General features: G+C 40.0%; 1 protein-coding gene and 1 pseudogene across 1 annotated transcript in view; one reads left to right on the top strand and one right to left on the bottom strand.

Annotated features, from left to right (window-relative positions):
• LOC138095962 (uncharacterized) overlaps positions 1-22655 on the top strand; it is a 406275-nt gene that overhangs the window by 125957 nt on the left and 257663 nt on the right. The window lies entirely within an intron of this gene.
• Positions 20843-21698, bottom strand: LOC138096103 (6-pyruvoyl tetrahydrobiopterin synthase pseudogene; annotated as a pseudogene).

Genomic DNA, 22655 nt, shown 5'->3' on the forward strand with positions numbered 1-22655 from the left:
CCTTCCTTAGGTACACTGCCTCAGTGCTAAAGACCCCTAAAAATCCCTTTTCATCTTAACAGTATAGCTCTATATAGTTACTATCACTGCTTAATAATTCCTGATATTAAGCTTCCCTGTTTAAAGTACTGTGTCATTTCCTGTCTTCTGGTTAAACACAGACTGCCCTGGCCCTGCTTCTTTCCTCTTCTGCTGTGGACTCTGCCTATCTTCAGAGGGTACAGCATGCATTTGCCTAGGCCACACTATGGGAGTGGGGATTAAGAGTCTGTTTTTGCCATTGTCAAGGTTCACCAGGTCAGTCTCTTTATTTCTGGAATCCAGTCGGAAATACCGTTGGACTCCCACACAGACCAGCCTCCAGTTTGCATTTATCTCCAATAAAGGTAATATTTAGCCTCCATGTGTCTAAACTCCTTGTCCTAAATTTCCATTGAACAACAATTCATGGGAGGAAATAGGGTGATATAGACTTTGCCTCTTCAGAAGCCCTAGCACACAATGTCACATGCACACTGATATATAAATATTTCAGACTATCCTATGCTATTATGATCTTGTCTTATAGTAATTTCCATAAATAAATAGCTTTTAGGAGAAAAATCCAAACTTGCCACAACATGATCTATAAGAATAAATAAGAAAACAATGCTCACTCTCCAGACTAAGGGGACTTAATACCTCGACCCAAGACAGTTGGAACTTGGAAGAAGATTCTGTTAGGCAGTAGTGAGATGGGCAGAATTGGAAGTGGCATGAGAGAGGGCTGCAAATGATTAGTAAGCACTTCCTGTGATACTCAACCCACCATCCCAGTGGTCATATCCACATTTTACTCACTCACTGAGCCCCCTTGGAGATTAAGAATTCAGTGATTAAGACAGATTAAGAAGCCAGTGGAGGACTTCCCTGGTGGTACAGTGGAAAAGAATCCGCCTGCCAATACAGGGGACATGGGTTCAATCCCTGGTCCTGGAAGATTACACATGCCTCGGAGCAGCTAAGCCTGTGCACCACAACTAGCGAGCCTGTGTGCCTAGAGCCTTGCTCCACAAGAGAATCCACCGCAATGAGAAAGCTGTGCACCAGAATGAAGAGTAGCCCCTGCTCACTGCAAGTAGAGAGAAAAGCCCACACAGAGCAATGAAGACCCAAAATAATTTTATTTTATATACCAAAAATAACATTAATTTTTTAAAAAAGAAGCAGTGGAGATTTGGGTTCAAGATGTTAACACAAGAGGCTCTTCAATATACCACCTCCCACAGACACTCCAAATCTACAGCTACCTGTGGAATAAATACTTCTGAAAGAAATCCAGAAATTAGCTGAGAGACTTTTCTGAAAGAAATCTAGAAAGTAGCTGAGTGACTCCTACATATCAGGAAAAAGAAAAAATCCACAGTGAAACAGGTAGTAAAGTCTGAGACACAAACTTGCCATAAACCCCAACCCTGGCACTGCAACTCATCAATCGAGACAACCCAACTCCTAGCTTTTCCCCGAGGAGTAAAGGATTTGGACCACGTATTTGGCACCCTAACTTTTAAGAATCCCAGCTGGGAGACAGGCCCCCAAAATATCTATCTCTGAAATTCAATGTCCACGAGACCCACAAGGTTATAGTGAGCTGGGAAACTTTTCTTAACTGTCTCATGAAGAATCACTGTGGCTATTCTCCCAGGGCTTGGCAGCAGACTAATTTTGTCTTTTAACCTTCATGCTAGATTTATAAGTGATCAACCCACCACCATTACAACACCATTCTGAACTTACCTAAATATCTACCTTTACCAGTGAGATTTATACTTTCATATGTTTTCCTGTTACTAATTAGCACCCTTTCTATCATCTTAAAGAAGTCAGTCAGACAGAAGCTTTTAAAGGATGCAAATACACCTCTTTTGGGGGAAGACTAGGAAAGATAGGTGTTTCTGTCTGCTCCCTCTGTACTAATAACCCCTGAAGGAACAGCCCGTTAAGAACTGTTTTGTGTTTGCTACCATGCCATTGAACCCATGAACACAAGCCCTACTGGCCACCAGAGTCAGGTTATAAGGACTGTGTCCTCTGGTCAGCAGCCACCATCCCGGGCTGTCAGACTTTTGCACAAGCTCCTTTCATGAAGACTCCAGCAAACCGTGTAGGGGCAGAAAGAAAGTGAAGTGGCTCAGTCGTGTCCGACTCTTGGCAACCCCATGGACTGTAGCCTACCAGGCTCCTCTGTCCCAGGCTCCTCTGTCCAGCGGATTTTCCAGGCAATAGTACTAGAGTGGATTGCCATTTCCTTCTCCAGGGGATCTTCCCGACCCAGGGATCGAACCCGGGTCTCCCACGTTGTGGACAGATGCTTTACCGTCTGAGCCACCAGGAAAGTGCAGGGGCAGAGGGAGAGTGTAAGGATGGGGCCACCTGGTGAGCTAGTCTCTAGGGAGAGTTGCAGTTACCCTCTGGATATGTGTTAAATGAGAAGCATTTCCCTAGAGCCACAGCTTTTTTTTTTTTCTTTTCCCTTTTTCTTAGGCAGCACTGTGCAACATATGGGAATCTTTTTTTCTTAAAATAACTTTAATGTATCTTTATATTTTAAAAGATGAAAAAGGTAGGGATATTACAGTGATATTCTCTTCCTTTTTCCCCCTTCATGTGGGATCTTAATTCCCTAATCAGGGATCAAACCCACACCCCATACATTGGGACTGCAGAATCTTAACCACTGGACAACTAGGGAAGTCCCAGGCCACAGCTTTCGAGATGAGCAAATAAGTGTCTTTCACAGAAAGACAGGAGTTTCAAATAAACAATGTCACAACTCCAGAATTAGAAGAACAAATTAATTAAGCCCAGGAGGAAGGAAATTATAATAAAGACAGTAAATAAAGAGCCCCCCTCCCCCAAAAAAGGGGGGGTCAACAAAATCAAGAGCCGGTTTTTTTTTTTTTTTAAAGCAAAATTGATAAAACTTGAGCTAGATAAAGAAAAATAGAGAAAAGACTCCTGGAAAATTCTACCAAACATTTAAAGAAATAATGTCAATATTTCTCAAACTCCTCCCAAAAATTGAGAAGAAATACTTTGAACAAATTCCAGGAGATAGTGAAGGAGAGAGGAGGCTTAGTGTGCTGCAGTCCATGCGGTCACAAAGAGTCGGACAGGACTTAGCCAGTGAACAATTCACTTCTCTTCTGTTTTCAATGGCCTATACTGCCCATCAAATTTTATTTCTTAGTCCAACACTTCACAAATCAGCTCTTTGACCCCAGGGTCTGGGCTGTAAGCAAGAGCAAACACTCTACTTAAAAAAGAAGAAGGGAAAATAGTCCCTTTCAAACTGACTTTCTAAAGAAAGCGCTTTTATTTCTAACCCATAATCGATAATTTGTTTTACATGAAAGTCAAGCTTTAAATCATTTATTAGCTCAGTTGCTGCTAAGTCACTTCAGTCGTGTCCGACTCTGTGCGACCCCACAGACGGCAGCCCACCAGGCTCCCCGTCCCTCGGATTCTCCAGGCAAGAACATTGGAGTGGATTGCCATTTCCTTCTCCAATGCATGAAAGTGAAAAGTGAAAGTGAAGTCGCTCAGTTGTGTCCGACTCTTAGTGACCCCATGGACTGCAGCCTCACGTTCCTGTCCATGGGATTTTCCAGGCAAGAGTACTGGAGTGGGTTACCATTGCCTTAGCTCAGTAACGTAACCTTTGTTCCATCAAACCTTAACAATAACCACAAAAATAATTAAAGGAAAATCTACCCTTCTTGTTACCGTTTTACAATGAGGCTCAGAGATTATTTTCCAAGATACAATCATACACACGGTGATACTCAATGAAATTATCAGTTAAACAGACACACAAAATCCTGAATCCAGTTTCTCCCTCTCCCTACTATCACCACACACTGTCATAGGCCCCCGAGTTTTCATTACTTGCCTCCTGCAAAGTGGCCTCACCGCCTCCCCTTGTCCTCACTCCCCGAACCACACAGAAATCAGTTAGGTAGCACAGAATAACATCAGCCCCCTTCCCAGCAGCAGAAATTCCTCCCCGTTTCACGTTTAGGATTACTCCGCCTTCAACCTCCCCAGTGGCGTTGCAGATTCCCGGTACCCCTTCCCTTCGGCCTCCCAGACTAGTTTTGGGTCTCACAAGTTCAGGTCCCACAATTCCTCTACACTGAGGAACCCCTAAACCAAACTCATGGCCGAACAAAGGCCAAAACGGCGACCCAAGAAGCTTGCGAATGCCTTGGGCAGTGACACTCCCAGAAGTCTCCGCGGTGCGACCAGGCGCAGGCTAAGACCAATTTCAAATGGTCCATTTACCGCTAGCTTTTCCTGCACCCTAACTACATTTCCCAGAAGGCTCGGCTGTGCTATTTCTCCCCGCTTGCGGTCTAGTTCTTTTCTTCCAGAGCCTGTTCAACTCCCGGGGATAGTAAGAAAATCCATTTTTAAACGTTTCACAGTGGGCTTTCTTGGGAGTCACGGCCCGAGGCTAAGCCAGGCTCTGTGAGGCCTCCGGTGGGCGGTTTGATGAGGGGGATGCAACCCTTTAGGCGGGGCTGCAGCTGATTTCTGCTAGAAATCCGGTTGACCGGTAGCCATCTTGTCAGCCACAGGGATGTCTCTGACTACACTTCCCAGAGGACTCCTCGACAAGAACGTGATTCTCGCGTGAGTTCAGCCTCAAAGTCACGCGCTGGCGGGACCCTCAGGTCCGCACCAGTTAGTGTTACCTTGTTGTGGAAGGTTCAGCTTCTTAGGAAGCTTGGGAGACCTGAGGTGGGGAACCAGAGAAGAGGGCGGGGTCGGAGCTTAGGCCTTGTACCGCTCGCTAAGAGGTGAGTTGGAAACTGTGTGATTGTGTTTGCGTTGGTGTAAGTGATGAATGACCACGTGATTGTGTCTGGCTCTTCCGGTAGTGAGCGTGTGTGAGGTTCCAGTGATAACCGTTTGCTTAACTGTCTGAGAACCTGTGACTGTGCCGATGTGACGGGATGCGTCCTGGTCATGTGCGTGTAATCACTTGCGGCGTTGTATGTGGTGATGTGAGTAGCTTTTGACTCGGTGAATGTGATAGCGTTTGTCCCCTTAGAGGGGTGTGATTGTGCGACTGTGGGCTGCAGATACCTGTGGATACTGTGTGATTTATCTGTGGTGAGTGTGATTGTGAGTGTACGGCCATGTGCAGGTGTGCAGTACCCGTGACAGTGCCGGTGTGACTGTCCTCTTGCGAAAAGTGTGACTGTGCTGTGTGACCCTGGGTATGCGGCCCTGTGTTTGGGTTGTGGGTTATCTCTAGCTGTATGACACCCTGATGGTTTAAATTTGTGTGATTATGTTTGTGTGACTGGAAAATTGTATGAAATTTTTTCACTTATGTATATATATCTCTTTAAGCTTTATACAGTAGTTTTCCCCTATTTTTAAACTTTATATGAATGCCCCATACTGTCTTTTATCTCTTACTCTATTTGTTCAACTGTGTTTTTGAGAATTACCCATATTATATTTTAATAGTTGTTCGTTTGTTTTCTTTGCTATGTTCCATCCATTAAACTATTATTCATCCCTTCTAGTAATGATGGACATTTGCATTATTTCTAGTTTTTTACTTTATAGACTGTGCTGCCATGAACATTCTTTTACATAGGTTATCATGCACGAGTTTACCTACCAATGGAGTTCTAGGAGTGCTAGGTCATGTATCTTCCACTTTCCCAATAGTGCCAAGATATTTACCAAAGTGAGTGTCATGTTTATACTTTATATACGTGTATCAAACATCTCATTGCTCCATGTCCCTACCAAAACATGGTTCTGATAGTTTTTTTTAACATTTTTATGATATATAGCATATATACAGTAAAGTGCACAAATCTTAAGTATATGGCCATAAAACAGTTTCCTGCTGCTGCTGCCGCTGCTAAGTCCTTTCAGTCGTGTCCGACTCTGTGCGACCCCATAGATGGCAGCCCATGAGGCTCCCCCATCCCTGGGATTTTCCAGGCAAGAACACTGGAGTGGGTTGCCATTTCCTTCTCCAATGCATGAAAGTGAAAAGTGAAAGTGAAGTCGCTCAGCTGTGTCCGACTCTTAGCGACCCCATGGACTGCGGCCCACCAGGCCCCTCCGTCCATGGGATTTTCCAGGCAAGAGTGCCGGAGTGCTAGATCATCATAAAGAATTTTGCCAGCACCCCAGAAGATTCCCTCATGCCCTTCCCAGATATTCCTCTCCCAACATCAGTATTCAGAATTCTATACCCATTAATTAATTTGATCCATTCATGAATTTCATATTTAAATGGAATTATATACTATGTATTCCTTTGTGTCTGGTTTCTTTTGTTCCACATTATGTCTATGAAGCTCATCTATGTTGTTGAGTGTAATTGTACTTAGTTCTCATTACATTTGGGGGTATATTACAATTTATTAAATCCACTGTTCAGTTACTCAGTCATGTCTGACTCTTTGCGACCCCGTGGACTGCAGGACGCCAGGCTTCCCTGTCCATTACCAACTCCCAGAGCCTGCTCAAACTCATGTCCATCTAGTTGGTGATGCTATCCAACCATCTCATCCACTGTCGTCCCCTTCTCCTCCTGCCTTCAGTCTTTCCCAGCATCAGGGTCTTTTCCAATGAGTCAGTTTTTCACATCAGATTGCCAAATTATTGGAGCTTCAGCTTCAGTATCAGTCCCTCCAATGAATATTCAGGATTGATTTCCTTTAGGATTGACTGGTTTGATCTCCTTGCAGTCCAAGGGATTCTCAAGAGTCTTCTTCAGCACCACAGTTCAAAAGCATCAGTTCTTCAGCACTCAGCTTTCTTTTTGGTCCAACTTTCATATCCATACATGACTACTGGAAACATCATAGCTTTGATTAGATGGACCTTTGTCAGCAAAGTAATGTATCTGCTTTTTAAAATGCTGTCTAGGTTTGTCATAGCTTTTCTTCCAAGGAGCAAAAGTCTTTTAATTTCATGGCTGTAGTCACCATCTGCAGTGATTTGTAGCCAAAGAAAAGAAAGTCTGTCACTGTTTCCGTTGTTTCCCCATCTATTTGTCATGAAGTGATGGGACCAGATGCCATGATCTTAGTATTTTGAATGTTGAGTTTTAAGCTAGCTTTTTCACTCTCCTCTTTAATTCCTCTTCTCTTTGTGCCATAAGGGTGATGTCATCTGCATATATGAGGTTATTGATATTTCTTCTGGCAGTCTTTAATTCTAGCTTGTGCTTCATCCAGCCTGGCATTTTGCATGATGTACTCTGCATATACAAGTTAAATAAGCAGGGTGATAATATACAGCCTTGATGAACCCTTTCCCAATTTGGAACCAGTCCGTTGTTCCATGTCTGGTTCTAACTGTTCCTTCTTGACCTGCATACAGATTTCTCAGGAGGCAGGTAAGGTGGTCTGGTATTCCCATCTCTTGAAGAATTTTCCACAGTTTGTTGATATCCACACAGTCAATGACTTTGGTATAGTCAATAAAACAGAGGTAGATGTTTTTCTGGAACTCTCTTTCTTTTTATTGTGATCCAGTGGATGTTGGCAGTTTGATCTCTGGTTCCTCTGCCTTTTCTAAATCCAGCTTGAGCATCTGGAAGTTCTTGATTTACATACTGTTGAAGCCTCTCTTGGAGAATTTTGAGCATTAATGTGCTAACATGTGAGATGAGTGCAGTTGTGCGGTAGTTTGAACATTCTTTGGCATTGCCTTTCTTTGGGATTGGAATGAAAACTGACCTTTTCCAGTCCTGTGGCCACTGCTGAGTTTTCCAGATTTGCTGGCATATTGAGTTTACAGCATCATCTTTTTGGGATTTGAAATAGCTCAGCTGAAATTTCTTCACCTCCACTAGCTTTGTTTGTAGTGATGCTTCCTAAGGCCCATTTGACTTCACACTCCAGAATGTCTGGTTGTAGATGAGTGAACACACCATCGTGGTTATCTGGGTTGTTAAGATCTTTTTTGTATGGTTCTTCTGTGTATTCTTGCCACCTCTTCTTAATATCTTGTAGTTCTGTTAGGTCCGTACTTTTTCTGTCCTTTATTGTACCATCTTTGCATGAAATGTCCCCTTGGCATCTCTAATTTTCTGGAAGAGATCTCCAATCTTTGCCATTATATTGTTTTTCTCTATTTCTTTGCAGTGATCACTGAGGAAGCAGATAAGTTCCTGCTGTTCTTTGGAACTCTGCATTCAGATGGATATATTTTTTCTTTTCTCCTTTGCCTTTAGCTTCTCTTCTTTTCTCAGCTATTTGTAAGGCCTCCTCAAACAGCCATTTTGCCTTTTTGCATTACTTTTTTGGGGGATGATTGATCACTGCCTCCCATATGATGCCCTGAACCTCCGTCCATAGTTCTTCAAGCACTCTATCAGATCTAATCCTTTGAATCTATTTGTCACTTCCACTGTATAATTGTAAGGGATTTGATTTAGGTCATACCTAAATGGTCTAGTGGTTTTCCCTAATTTCTTCAATTTAAGTCTGAATTTTGCAATAAGGAGTTCATGATCTGAGCCACAGTCAGCTCCTGGTCTTCTGTACAGCTCCTGTATAGAACTTCTCCATTTTTGGCTGCAAAGAATATAATCAGTCTGATGTCAGTATTGACCGTCTGATGATATCCATGTGTAGAGTCGTCTCATGTGTTGTTGGAGGAGGGTGTTTGCTGTGACCGGTGTGTTCTCTTGGCAAAACTCTTAGCCTTTGCCCTGCTTCATTCTGTATTCCCGGTATTTCTTGACTTCCTATTTTCGTCCCTGATTACACTGTTCACCCAGGGACATTTAATAGTTTCCAGTTTGTGGCTATTACAAATTGTGTTATTGCTATGAACATTCTACTGTGGTTTTGATGAACACATAAATGCTTTTCTCGGGGCTTCCCTGTTGGCCCAGTGGTAAAGAATTTGCCTGCAATGCAGGAGATGCAGGTTCAATCCCTGGGTGGAAAGATCCCCTGGAGAAGGAAATGGCAACCTACTCCAATATTCTTGCCTTGGCAAATCCCATGGACAGAAGAACCTAGAGGGCTACAGTCAATGGAGTCGCAAAGAGTCAGACACGACTGAATAACTAAGGAACAACCAGGAGGATCCCACATGCCAGAGAGCAGCGAAGCCACAACTATAGAGCCTGTGCTCAAGACCCTGGCAGTCCCAGCTGCTGAGCCCGTGCACTGCAACTACTGAAACCCAAGCACCCTAGAGCCGCGCTCAGCAGCAGGGAAAGCCACTGCAGTAAGACTGTGCACTGCAACTAGACTGTACCTCCCACTTGCTGCAACTAGAGAAAAGCCTGCGTAGAGCAAAGATCCAGCACAAACCAAGCTAACTAGATAATCATTAAAATAAATAAATGCTCGTCTCTTGAGTAAATATTTAGGAGTGGAATTGCTAGATCATTGGGTGACCCCCATGGAATGGAGCCCTCCAGCCTCCTCTGTGCATGGCATTCTTCGGGCAGGAATAATGGTGTGGGTAGCCATTCCCTTCTCCAGGGGAATCTTCCTGACCCAGGTCTCCCACATTGCAGGCAGATTCTTTACCCTCTGAGCCATCAGGGAAATCCTGGATCATTGAGCAGGCATATGTTTAGTTGATACTACCAGTATCTTCTGTTGTACCAATTTACACTCCATCCAGTAATGTATGAGAGTTTCAGTTGCTCTGCATCATGTCTGTTATTTGAAATTATCAATCTTTTAACTATTCTGGTGGATATATAGCAGAGTTTCATCACAGTTTTTAATTTACTTTTCCCTGATGCATTACGCTGTTTAGCATCTTTTCCTATTTTTATTAGCCATTCAGACATACAGTTTTTAAAAGTGTCCTCTGGTTCTTTTAATTTTTTTTCATTTTTAAGAAACTTTTTATTTTTATATTGTAAGCATAAGGCAAAGGATTCCAATACACTCTTCACTCAAGTGTCCACAGTACAATTAGGAGAACCAGGAGATTTACCCTGATACACGACTTTTGCTAATTTACAGACTTTATTTAAATGTTGCTAATTGTCTTATCAGTGCCCTACTATGTTAAAGAATCCTATCTAAATGCCCAGATTGATTTAGTTGTCTCGTTTTATTAGTATTCCTCCCATCTGACATAGTTCTTTAGTCCTTTTTATCTTTTATGACTGTGACACTTTTGAAGAGTACTGGCCAGTTATTTTGTTGAATGTCTTTTTTTAAAAAAATTATTTATTTTAATTGGAGGCTAATTACTTTACAGTGTTGTAGTGGTTTTTGCCAAACATCAACGTGAATCAGCCATGGGTGCACATGCGTTCCCCATCCAGAACCCTCCTCCCACCTCCCTCCCCATCCCATCCCTCTGGGTCATCCCAGTGCAGCAGCCCTGAGCACTCTGTCTCATGCATCAAACCTGGACTGGTGATCTGCTTCACATGATAATATCCACATGTCAATGCTACCCTCTCAAATCATCCCACCCTCACCTTCTCCCACAGAGTCCAAAAGACTGTTCTTTGCATCTGTGTCTCCTTTGCTGTCTCACATATAGCGTCATAATTACCATCTTTCTAAATTCCATATATATGCATTAGTATACTGTATTGGTGTTTTTGTTTCTGGCTTACTTCACTCTGTATACTAGGCTCCAGTTTCATCTACCTCATTAGAACTGATTCAAATGCATTCTTTTTAATGGCTGAGTAGTATTCCATTGTGTATATATACCACAACTTTCTTATCCACTTGTCTGCCAGTGGATATCTAGGTTGCTTCCATGTCCTGGCTGTTGTAAATAGTGTTGTGATGAGCATTGGAGTACACATGTCTCTTTCAATTCTGGTTTCCTTGGTGTGTATGCCCAGCAGTGGGATTGCTGGGTCGTATGACAATTATATTTCCAGGACTATTTTAAGCACTCTCCACACTGTTCTCCATAGTGGATGTACTAGTTTGCATTCCCACCAACAATGTAAGAGGGTTCCTTTTTCTCCGCACCCTCTCCAGCATTTATTGTTTTGATAGCAGCCATTCTGACTGGCGTGAAATGGTACCTCATTGTGGTTTTGATTTGCATTTCTCTGATAATAAGTGATGTTGAGCATCTGTTCATGTATTTATTAACCATCTGTATGTTTCTTTGGAGAAATGTCTGTTTAGTTCTTTGGCCTATTTTTTGAATGTCTTTAAATTTGAATTTGTCTGCTGTTTCCTCTTGGCTAAATTTAGACTATGCCTTTTTGGCAAAAAGATCACAAAAATAATTTCTTCTTCTCAATGTGTCATATCAGAAGCTATATGATATCTCATTACTAGTAGTGTTAACTTAGGTTACTTGGTTAGAGTGATTTCTCCCTGGTTTCTCCTTTGTAAAATTACCGCTTTTCCCCTTTTAATTAGTAAGTATCAGATGGTTTTTTAAAAAAATATTTATTTTTTTTTTTTGATTGTGCCAGGTCTTAGTTGTGGCATGTGAGATCTAGTTCTCTGATCAGGGATCAAACCTGGGCCCCATACATTGGGCAGATAGTCCTAGCCACTAGACCATCAGAGAAGTCCCTCAATGGTTTTTCTTTTTGATCCCTGGGTCAGGAGAAGGGAATGGCAACTCACTCCAGTATTCTTGCCTGGAGAATTCCATGGACAGAGGAGCCTGGCGGGTTACAGTCCATGAGATCACAAGAGTCAGACATGACTTAGGACTAAACAAAAATAACAAATTGTCTTTTTAATGTCAGTGGCATCTGTAAAGATATTCCCTTTCATTACTGATTTTGTTCATTTGTATTATCCCTCTCTTTTTCATCGTGCTGTTGGTAATAGGTCTTTTATTTCCTTTCTCCTTGGTTTTCAACAGTTTGACTCTAACAATTTGCTTGGTTGTGGTTTTGCTTTTGTGTGTTTGTTTACCTTCTTGTATATTAGTCTTCTGTTTGCTGAGCTTCTTGAAACTCTTGTTAGGGTTTTTAATCACTTTATTCAAATATTAATTCCTGTCCAGTCTCTTTTCTTCTCTGAAAAAGAAAACACTCATTTCTGTTATTTATTTATTATTTTCTACTGTACTTCATGTGGATATTTTTTGTTGGCTTGTCTGAGTTCAGTAATCCTGGTTTCTCAAAACCATGCAGTAACTTGTTTATTTCTTAATTGGCTGAAATAGATAGTCGATTTGATTCTTTTTTATGGATTTCAGTTGTGTTTAGTTTCTTCATCTTATCATCCATCCATTTGCCTGTCTTCCTTGCTTGTCTTCAACATTTTAGTTGTAGCTATTATTACTTTAAATGGTTTGCCTACTCCAGTGTCTAAATTGTCTTTGGTTCTGCTTGTTTTCTGTTTTTATCTCCTTGCATGTCTGGTAATCTTTAATTGTATGAGAGATATTGTGTCTAAAACAATCATGGGGGCCAAAGCCAGTCACTAACTACCTCTGCTTTCTTATTATATAAGAAAAATTAAACTGCTTTTCAGGTCCCTATTATTAACAGACAAATACAATTCCTAGCATATAGGAAATTTTCAGGATACTGCTGGAAATAATTTAAAACATTACATTTTTTGATTAAAAGATAGGTTTATTATTTAGATGAGTGCAAAATTCTCACAAATTTTAAGCTACTTAGAGTGCGAGACTCTTCTCTATAGTGTTATCTTTTGACAGTGCTCTTTGCCTCGGTGTGGTTGTGTTGCAAGCATACTGTGGTCTTGGCTACAGAGATCATTGGCTTTAAAAGAGAGGAGCAGATCCTCCAGATGGAAGAATTCAGCCTGGGAGGTTACCATCTAGGGGAAAAGATGAAGAGCATTGGGAATGTGACAAGCATTATATGAAGCTATTGAGATGACAAGTTTCCTGCCCATTCTGCTTGACAGGTACAACACCTGAGGAAGTCCCTTTATAATCAGGGAAAGGCCAGGAAGACAGACTAGAAAAGGGAAATTAAAGTGAGAAGTATAGGAGAAGGAATTCTTTTCAAATCTTTCTGGATAACTGTTGATTGTTTAGTGTCTAGCACAGTATCTGGTACATGATAGGCTGTGCAGTTGAGAAAAATACTAATAACTTAGGAATGCTTTCAGGTTTTAAGGAAGAGGCATTTGTGGATTACTTTGGTTTTCATGTCTGGAATTTGTTTACCTGTTGGGGGATGCAGTGAGTAACTAGGGGTAGTGGTAAAAGTAGCTATTAAATAATTGGTACCGTGATACCATGAAATTATTTCCTGAGTGGCCAGTTTTACATGAAATTATTGACAATTGATGATCAAGGAGCTTGATGCATACTGGAATGCTCACTGCCCCTTATACTTTTATAATGTTCAGTTTATTACATTCTTACAGCCTATAAAGAGACACAAATTTTCTTAAACATTTAGACATCGATCACAAATTCAGTTATCCCCCTAAAACAGTTTAGGCTTCTATTAGTAAAGGATATAGACAGAATATGCAGTTTTCACAAATTTTATTACTATACTTATAGTCAAAAGCTATTGTAAAGCAACAGTGATATGGATTTAGTCCGTTTCTATATTATTTCTGTGATTTTACTTCTTCTCTGTTGTTATGCTGATTTTAATATCTTCCCCAAATTACTGTAAATTCTGTAAAATTACTTTGTTTGCTTTTTTTGGATTACAGTTTTCTGAAGTCAAGATTCATTAACCCCAAAAGTTTTCTCAAACTAGACAAGATTAGAGGATCTGGTTTATCAATCAAATGTTTCTTGATCAGGACTTTGGACCTGATTGTACAATCCAAGATCACTGAAAATTGGTTTGACTGATGTATATCCAAATTAAAATGCATATGACCAGCTTTTAGGAATTAATCATTCAGAATTCATATACAGGTAAAATGATACATTAATATGTACAAGGATATTTACTATAGCATTGTTTGTTATAGTGAAAGATAGGAAACAACCCAAATGATAATTGGCAGCAGATTCGTTGAATAAATTAAAGTGTATCCACTTAATAGAACCCAATGTAAGCAAAGAGAATTAATTATGTATCTTTGAAGTACTAGTTGGGATCTGGTCCAAGATACTTTTAAGTAAAAATAGCAGTGTGTTTAACAGTGTATGGGCTTCCCTGCTGGCTCAGTGGTAAAGAATCCTCCTGCCAATGCAAGAGATGCAAATTCAATCCCTGGGTCAAGAAGATCCCCTAGAGAAGGAAATGGCAACCCACTCTAATATTCTTCCCTGGGAAATCCCATTGGCAGAGGAGGCTGGAGGGGTACAGTCCATATGGACACAAAAGAAGACATGACTTAGTGACTAAACAACAACAACATAACAGTGTATATAATATGCTGCCATTTGTAATTTTTAAACAGTATATCTTTGTGTATATATGAGTATACATACAGGGCTTCCCTGGTGGCTCACCTAGTAAAGAATCTGCTTGAGTCTATATACAAGCTATATTCGCTAAGCTATATCAAATGGTCCAAATCTGTCCTGTTGTAGTCAAGGCCTGAGGTTTCTGGAGTAGGGGTAATTAGAGATTTGCCCATTCTTTTCACAAATCCCTCCAGTGTTTGTGTGAAGTAAGCAGAGGGGAAATGATCATACTGGGAGCTGTGAGGCAAGTGGCATCTTATATAACTTCTTTCTGTCTTCTCCAGCTCTGCTTCTTTCCAAAAAAGGAGCCCAGGGAAGAACTGGTCCTTTTCTGCAAATATCAAAGCCATGGCTCAGGTGAGATGCTGTTTCTTTTTGCTCAGATAGAGTCATTTTTACCCCTAGTACATGTAAATATTTGCTTTCCTTATCACGATGCTTTTTGGTGTTTAAAAACAACAGCAGCCTTCAGACAGTTCAGTTATACACAGTGTCAAAGTTCTCTTACTCTTGCTGTAAAGAAAAGGTCTCTAATAAGCCAATTCAAAAATTGCTGTCTTGGTAGAGATATTTATAGAAAAATATAAGTGGTTAGATAATCATTAAAAAAGGAAAGAATATCTGGTTAAAGATCTTTATACTCTTAGTTACAGGTAACTGTTCAAGGGCTAAGGGGTTAGATACCAAGTTTCTCTGAAGAAGTCTTAATCAAATTAAAACCCATTAGAAAATTGCTTATGGATTTCATCATAAATCCTGATTTGTTCCCACATACTGTGAATTGCATAATATAAAAACAATCTGAGGTTTGGAAAAAAATTTTTTGCACTGGTTAACTTGGTCCTCCTTCAGGAACCTGACCCCTATTTCCTCCTAAAACAACCCAGTGCCCTCCACAGTTCCTTCTTTTAAATAACGTTTACAATCTCATTTAATAAGTCTTTCACCGTCTTCTGTCAGATTTGTGTCAGAAATCTTGGCAGAATAGAAATGTGTTTTCCATTAGTTAATGAATCTAATTTTCTTTGACAGTGATTGATGGGATGGAGATGGTTAGGATAATTAGGGCACCTCATAGGGAAAAGCCCTGATCATCTCCATAAACCTAGATTTTCCAGGAAGAAAATTTGTGCGATGGTTTTGTTTGATGTCATTCTTAATACACGGAAAGGTCTCTTAATGTATCAGCCCTTCAGGTTTGGGGGTATGATTGGTGGTTATAAAAGTCTTATGTCAAAGCTCTGACACCCCATGAGACCATCCATGATAAATAGACTTCAGTAATGCCATTGTGTGAAGCTGGATCATGCTCTGTCAATTTCCTGTAGCTTAGGAACAATGGGTATTTACATCGAGAAATGGGCAGTTTTAGGTAAAATTGGACCAACATTGGGAAGGTCATTAAAGATCACCTTCAGCCTCAATGTCTGAAAGCAAAGGAGAAGTCATTTATTTCCATATTACAAAACATTCAGTGAAAAAAAAATACTTATAAAAAGAATTTGTTTAACAAGAAGTAACTCTTATTATCTAGTTTATAATAGTGTGACATTGGAATGGCTCAGTCTTGAATTATATGCAAATTTAATTTTCTAAGATAAAATATTTTTTTAAATTATTTTGTACATGTTCACAAGTAAAGTAGGGTATTTCATTCTGACCCCACTACCAGTTCCATTCCCAAAGCTGCCTTCAATTCTTAAATATTGATTGTCAGATTTACTCATTATCATTTGACTTCCTGCAAAGTGGAAAGGACATTATGCTCATATATTGCACCCTTCATTTTCTCTGATCCTGTTATTATATCACAATTTTTGGTTAAATCGATAGTGTACACATTGTCACAACTGCAAATATCCCTCACTGCTGAGCCAGATCGTGGCTTTATTCTGTTACGGTCTGTCATTTTTCCTGGAGTTAGTTGCTTTTTCCCCTCATTTGCTTAGTTGTCCATGTATTTATATCCAGAATCTCTAGATCACTGCCACATGCAAGTCAGTATGTTTTCCGTCTGATCAAATACATCAATTCCTTTTGAACATGGAAACTTCCATCCCTGTTCCCTTTTTCACCCTGCTCCCATTTTGTCTAGTTGCTCTCTAGGCCTGTTTCTCAAAGACTTCCCCTTTTTGCCCTGGGATTTTCCTTCTCTGTTTTCCTGTGTTAATTTACATATTTATTGAATCTCATGTCTTCTTCTTCTCTGGTTTACTCTCTGATTTTGGTAGAGCACAACCTCTGATAGTTTCCTGAGAAATTGTGCTTGAGTCTTTTCATGTCTGGGAGTTTCTTTTTTGAGTTGTCACAACAGAATGACGATTTGGTTATAGAATTCTAGGTCAGAATTTCTTTTCTTTTGGGTGGAGTGGCGTGCCGTGGCAGCTTGTGAGATTTAGTGCCCCAACCAAGGATTGAACCTGTGCTCCCTGGTTCTGGGGGGCATTGGGAGCATGGAGTCTTAACCACTGGACTGCCAGGGAAGTCCCCAGAATTTCTTCATCAGCATGTTGAAGAATTGTTCTTACTATTTCTTATTTTTAGTGGTTTTCTTAAGAACCCCATTGCCTCTGTGATTCTTGATGGCTTTTATCCAGCCTGCTCTCCTCTGGATGCTTTTAATGTCTTCTCTTTTCCCTTATTCTGAAATTATACTCTTAGCTGTTTTGGAAAAGAAACTCACATGTATTCATAACATAGCATTTGCAAAGTGTTTGTATATACTACTTCATTGAATTGGGAAACTCATCTTGGCTGGATTTTATACCTCCCCAGACTTAGCTGGATAACAGAAGTGCCCAAGTATCCACAGGTAGTTTTACCTGGAGGAAACAGAATGACTTGGAAGCATAGTGATTCAGTCCTGTTTATCTGTTTACAGTCCTCCAGAGGCATCCCATTCAGTTCCACTCTGTGTGCTTGCTATTTTCAATTCTTCTTTTATTTTTTTTCTTCTCTCTTCCTTGCACAAAAACACATGTTTTTATTAATCAAACCTAATTTTTAAAAATTTAACATGGTTGTTGTTCCAGGAGTCAGTGATGTTCAGTGATGTGTCCATAGACTTCTCTCAGGAGGAGTGGGAATTCCTGAATGATGATCAGAGAGATTTATACAGAGATGTGATGTTGGAGAATTACAGCAACCTGGTTTCAATGGGTAAGGACATCCATAATAATTTAGATTCTGCCCCGAGAAGGTCTATTTCCTCTGGTGTTATACTCACCTACTTTTCAAGTAACCACTTGGCTTTCTATCTACATCCTATTCCCAGAGGAATGTTTTTAATCTTGTAGAGCTAGAAAGAGGAAGCTGCACTGAGTTGTGAGGAAAGTTTCAAGTGCTCTATAATGTTTCATAAATATGATGTATCTTCCTTTGACTCTTTCTTAATAATGAAAGGACTGGATTTGAATTCTGGGACATTCTCAACATAAACCTCTCCTTACTTCTTTTGTAAGCAGGACATTCTATTTCTAAACCAGATGTGATCTCCTTCTTGGAGCAAGGGAAGGAGCCCTGGTTGGTTGACAGAGAACTAACAAGAGACCAGTGGCCAGGTAAGTGAGGCATGGCAGGTGATGACCCAGTCAGTCAGTGGAGAGATTGCACCTTTGAAATGCAGTCTGGGAAGCTTTCCTTAAAAACTTTAGGCCTGTTGTGCAAAAAGTAAGCCTTTTCAGCATGACCTTTCAAATGACCTTACCTTTTCCCCTTGCTTAACACACTCCTCCTGCTCGTCTCCTCTTATGCTTCTGTCCCAATTCTAATGAGCCAGTGCCCTCCTCCACCTTCTCTAATAATACTTCTTTCTATGCATAATTTGAATGTACTTCCTTATCAGCTTCTCATCCTCTTTTGTACTTAGTCTTCAAAGAGCATCACTGTCTCCTCAAATACCATTTTTTTCTACATTACCAAAGATTCACTTCCTCTAGAGCTTATAAGATACAGTAGATACACTCATTGGTTCATTCATACTTTTAATGAACATTTGCTGATTTTCTAATGTGTGTGAAGTACTCTGCTAGGTACAGAAAGATTAAAAATGAGTAAGTGGGAATTCCCTGGCAATCCAGTGGTTAGGACTCTGCACTTCCACTGTAGAGGGCACAGGTTCAATCCTTAGGGAACTAAGATCCTGTAAGCCACTGGCGCAGCCAGAGAAAAAAAATCAAGAAAAAGCAGTTTCAGAGTTTATAGCTTACTGTTTATAACTCGTAAAATGTAGAAGCACGAGAGAGGTTAAAATAGGGAGCTCAGCAGAAAGGGGAGGCTAAAGAGGTAGAAGAGTGGTTGATCCACATAGCTGTCATAAGAGGGAGATTTGAGCATACATGTCATTGAGTTTAGAGTGCTTGAAAAAAGAATCTGTGCTTCCATTGAGATCTCAAGGCTAACAACGATATAGAAAAAAAGAAAGAAAAAAAAAAGACAGCCTATTCCTTCATTCAGTATATGTTTTGTGTGATTTTAAAAAAATTTTTATTTTACACTGAAGCATAGTTGATTAACAATGTTGTTTTAGTTTCAGATGTACAGCAAAGTGATTCAGTTATACATATATGTGTGTCTATCTTTTTCAAATTCTTTTTCCATTTAGGTTATTATAAAATATTGAGCAGAGTTCCCTGTGTTGTATAGTAGGTCCTTGTTGGTTATCTGTTTTAAATATAGCAGTGTATACATATCAATCCCAAACTCCCAGTCCATCGCTCCTCCCTATCCTTCCCTCCTGGTAATCATAAGTCATTCTTTAAGCCTGTGAGTCTCTTTCCGTTTTGTATATTAAGTTCATTTGTATCATTTTTTTAGATTTCACATATAAGCAATATTATAGGAAATTTTGGCTTTGTTTGACTTACTTCACTTGGTATAATAATCCTCAGGTCCAGCCATGATACTACAAATAGCATTATTTTGTTCTCTTCAATGGCTGAGTAATATTCCATTGTATGTATGTATCATATCTTCGTTATCCATTTATCTCTTGCTAGATCAGTAGATGTATATTGAATACCTATTACATGCCCAGCACTACTCTCAACACTTGAAATTAGAGCAGTGAGTAGAATATGCAGAATGTCTCTTCCCAGAGTTTACCCTCAGCTGCAGGGAGAGATACACAAATAAATGAATATATGATGGTAAGTGCTGAAAAGAGTAAGTGGAGAAGTGGAGATGCTATTTTTTGTGAGAGGGTATAAGAAACTTTCCAATAAGGACACTGGGACAGAGACTTGAAGAAGTATAGCTGTAAATCATTGTATGTGATTATTAGGAAGAACACTCCAGAGGAAGCCAAACATTGAAGGGCCTCAGGCAAGTATGCATTGGCTGTGTGTGGGGAGCAGCCAGGAGGCCCGGTGCTGCTTCTACCCCAGTTGTTATTCAAGTATTTTCAAATGCAAGAGCTCGTGTCACTTCACCCTTGCATAACCTCAATATGTAATTCTAAAACACATGGACGTTGTCTCCCTTGCATAACTTGACTGCTTTGTCATCCCCAGTAACTTTTACACTGATTTCTTGGTACATCAGATTGTTTTAGTGTCATTCTACTGAGTACTAGTGAGAGGGGACATTTTCACCTTCATGGTGCTACTGTCTTTAACATGTTCACTACTATATTTTACGCTTTTTATCTGTTACTGCTCTAATTCTCCTCAGTCAATTTTTATGGACTTTATAAAATAAAAACATTATATACCCATTTCCATGGGGTGTTTTGTACTTCGTAAATTTTAATTTGGATTGGCATCTTTTATTTATTTATTTATTTATTTGGCTGCGTCCAGTCTTAACTGCTGCACTCAGAATCTTGTTGCATCCTGTGGAATCTTATGTGTTTGCAGTCATCTCTTTTGTGATGATTACAATTTCTGATTTTAGAAAATTAACTGACCTCTACAAATTTCATAGATATCTTATTCTTTAAAAAAAATTATTTTGCTATATTTTAAAATAATTTTATTAATTAATTAATTATTTTTGGCTATGCTGGGTCTTCAGTGCTGCTCGGGCTTTTCTCTAGTTGTGGCTAGCGGGGCCTACCCACTGGTTGCGGTGCTCAGGCTTCTCATTGCAGTGGCTTTTCTTGTTGCAGAGCACAGGCTCCAGGGCTTGCAGGTTTCAGTGGTTGTGGCACACAAGCTTCGTTGTTCTGCAGCATTGTGGGATCTTCCAGGATCAAGGATCAGACCTGTGTCTCCTGCTTTGGCAGACAGATTCTTTACCACTGAGCCACCAGGGAAGCCTCTCTGCTGTTTTTTTTTTTGCTGAAGTGATTTTAATCTGTAGATGAAAGACTCTTTAAATGATACTCAGAATACATTACAAACTTGGTTTTAAATTAGATTTGAGTCTAGAACAGGACTCACTCACAATGATTCCAGAACACAAGGTGGAAGTGCAGCAGTTAGGTGATGACTTCTTAAATGTTCAAGGGGGTAAAGATCTTCAAATATGGTTGGAAATTATTCTCTAAGAGTTATTCTCCTTTATAGACTACAATATTATTGTCGGTTTCATACACTTTTACTTTATAAGGAACTCCCACAGGAAGAAATTTCTGGAGGTTTTCCCAGATATATACGGCTACATTTTCTGTTGTGCCTACAATGTCTGCAAAATACGGCACATCTAGATCCAGATTCTTATGATCAAGGGGCTTCATAATCGCCTCCTTTATAATTGTGCCCATGGCCATTTGGGTTGTTGCACTTCCCAAATAATTTCAAGTTTTCTTCATTACTAACAGATTTGCTGTGGAGGTGGTAGGTCGCGCTGAAGGAGATGGGGCGCGACACGCGGCCGCCGACAGGGGCCTGACCCTGCCTGGTCATGGCTCTACAAGCCCACGGCCCGGCCGGCGTCCTCACCCCTCGGCCCGCCGCCAGCCTGGATGGGTGGAGCCCCCTCTGCTGTTTTTAACAGCATCTAAATCCATTTTAAAGTTCTTTTACAATAAACTATAAATTGAGAGTCCAACTCAGTCTCCCCTCCCCTTCTCCTAATGGCTTATTTTAGCACCATTTATTCAACAGCTGCTTATGTCATCACTGTTTTGTCTGCCAGTTCGTTGAAAGTTCTGGTTTATGTTAATACTTTGTATTTCAGGGACTCTTTCTATTTCTTTGCTCCAACTATACACTCGTACCTTCAGAGACAGATATGCCCAGTAGACAGTTTAATATATTTTAATTCTTTTTTGTTGAAAATTATCTCAAATACAGAAAGGTAACAAACTATAGGTAGACATTCAAACAGTTATAAAATGAACTCACATGGAAACATCACTCAGATTAAGAACTTACAACACTATCAGCACATCTCTCTCTGTCCATAGTTCTTTGTGTCCCCTTTTGCTTTTACCAAGTAAGAGAGCCACCACAACAATATAGTTCAGTTTTGAGTTTGAATTTTATATGCATAGAATCGTACTATATATACTTTTATGTTGTTTTTTGTTAATCATTTTGCTGTTAAGATTCATACATATTATTTCTTATAGTCAGAGTTGATTTATTCAATTATACCAATATACTACAGTTTATTTTTCAGTTCTACTTTTCATAGAGAGTTAGGTTGTTTCCACTTTTTGACAGTTAAAAATTGCTACTATGAACATTTTCTGTGTGATTTGAATACGAGAGAAATGAATGGATCACATGGCATCATATCTTTAGTTGTCCAGTTTTCAACTTTTTTTTAAGTTCTCAGGTTTTGTTTTAATACTCTTATTTATTTTTGCCTGTGCTGGGTCTTCATTGCTTTGTGCAGGTTTTCTCCAGTTGTGAGCAAGGGCTACTTTTCATTTTGATATGTGGGCTTCTTATTGCAGTGGCTTCTAGAAAGCATGGGCTTAAGTAGCTGCAGCTCCTGGGCCCCTGGAGCGCAGACTCAGTAGTTGTGATGCATGGGCTTAGCTTTTCTGCAGCACGTGGAATCTTCCCTGACCAGGGATTAAACCCATGTCCCCTGCATTGGCAGGTGGATTCCTATCCACTGTGCCACCAGAGAAGTTCTCCACTTTTCTTTAATGCCTATACTAGATTACAATCCCACCAGCAGTATATAGGAGCTCCCACTGTTGCATATGCTTCCTAATGTATTGTCAAACTTAGATTTTTATCAATTGCTGAGCATATATAGTGATACTTCAGTGTGGTTTTAGTTTGCATTTCCCTTTTTACTGATGAGCTTGAAGACATTTTCATATCATTATTGGTTTTTTGAAATTCTTCTTTAGCTAATTGCCTGTTCAAGTCTTTCTTACCTGGTTTTCTGTTGGATTGCCTGTG

The sequence above is a fragment of the Capricornis sumatraensis genome, chromosome 20 (assembly GCF_032405125.1).
Source record: "Capricornis sumatraensis isolate serow.1 chromosome 20, serow.2, whole genome shotgun sequence".
NCBI classification, from domain to species: Eukaryota; Metazoa; Chordata; class Mammalia; order Artiodactyla; family Bovidae; genus Capricornis; species Capricornis sumatraensis.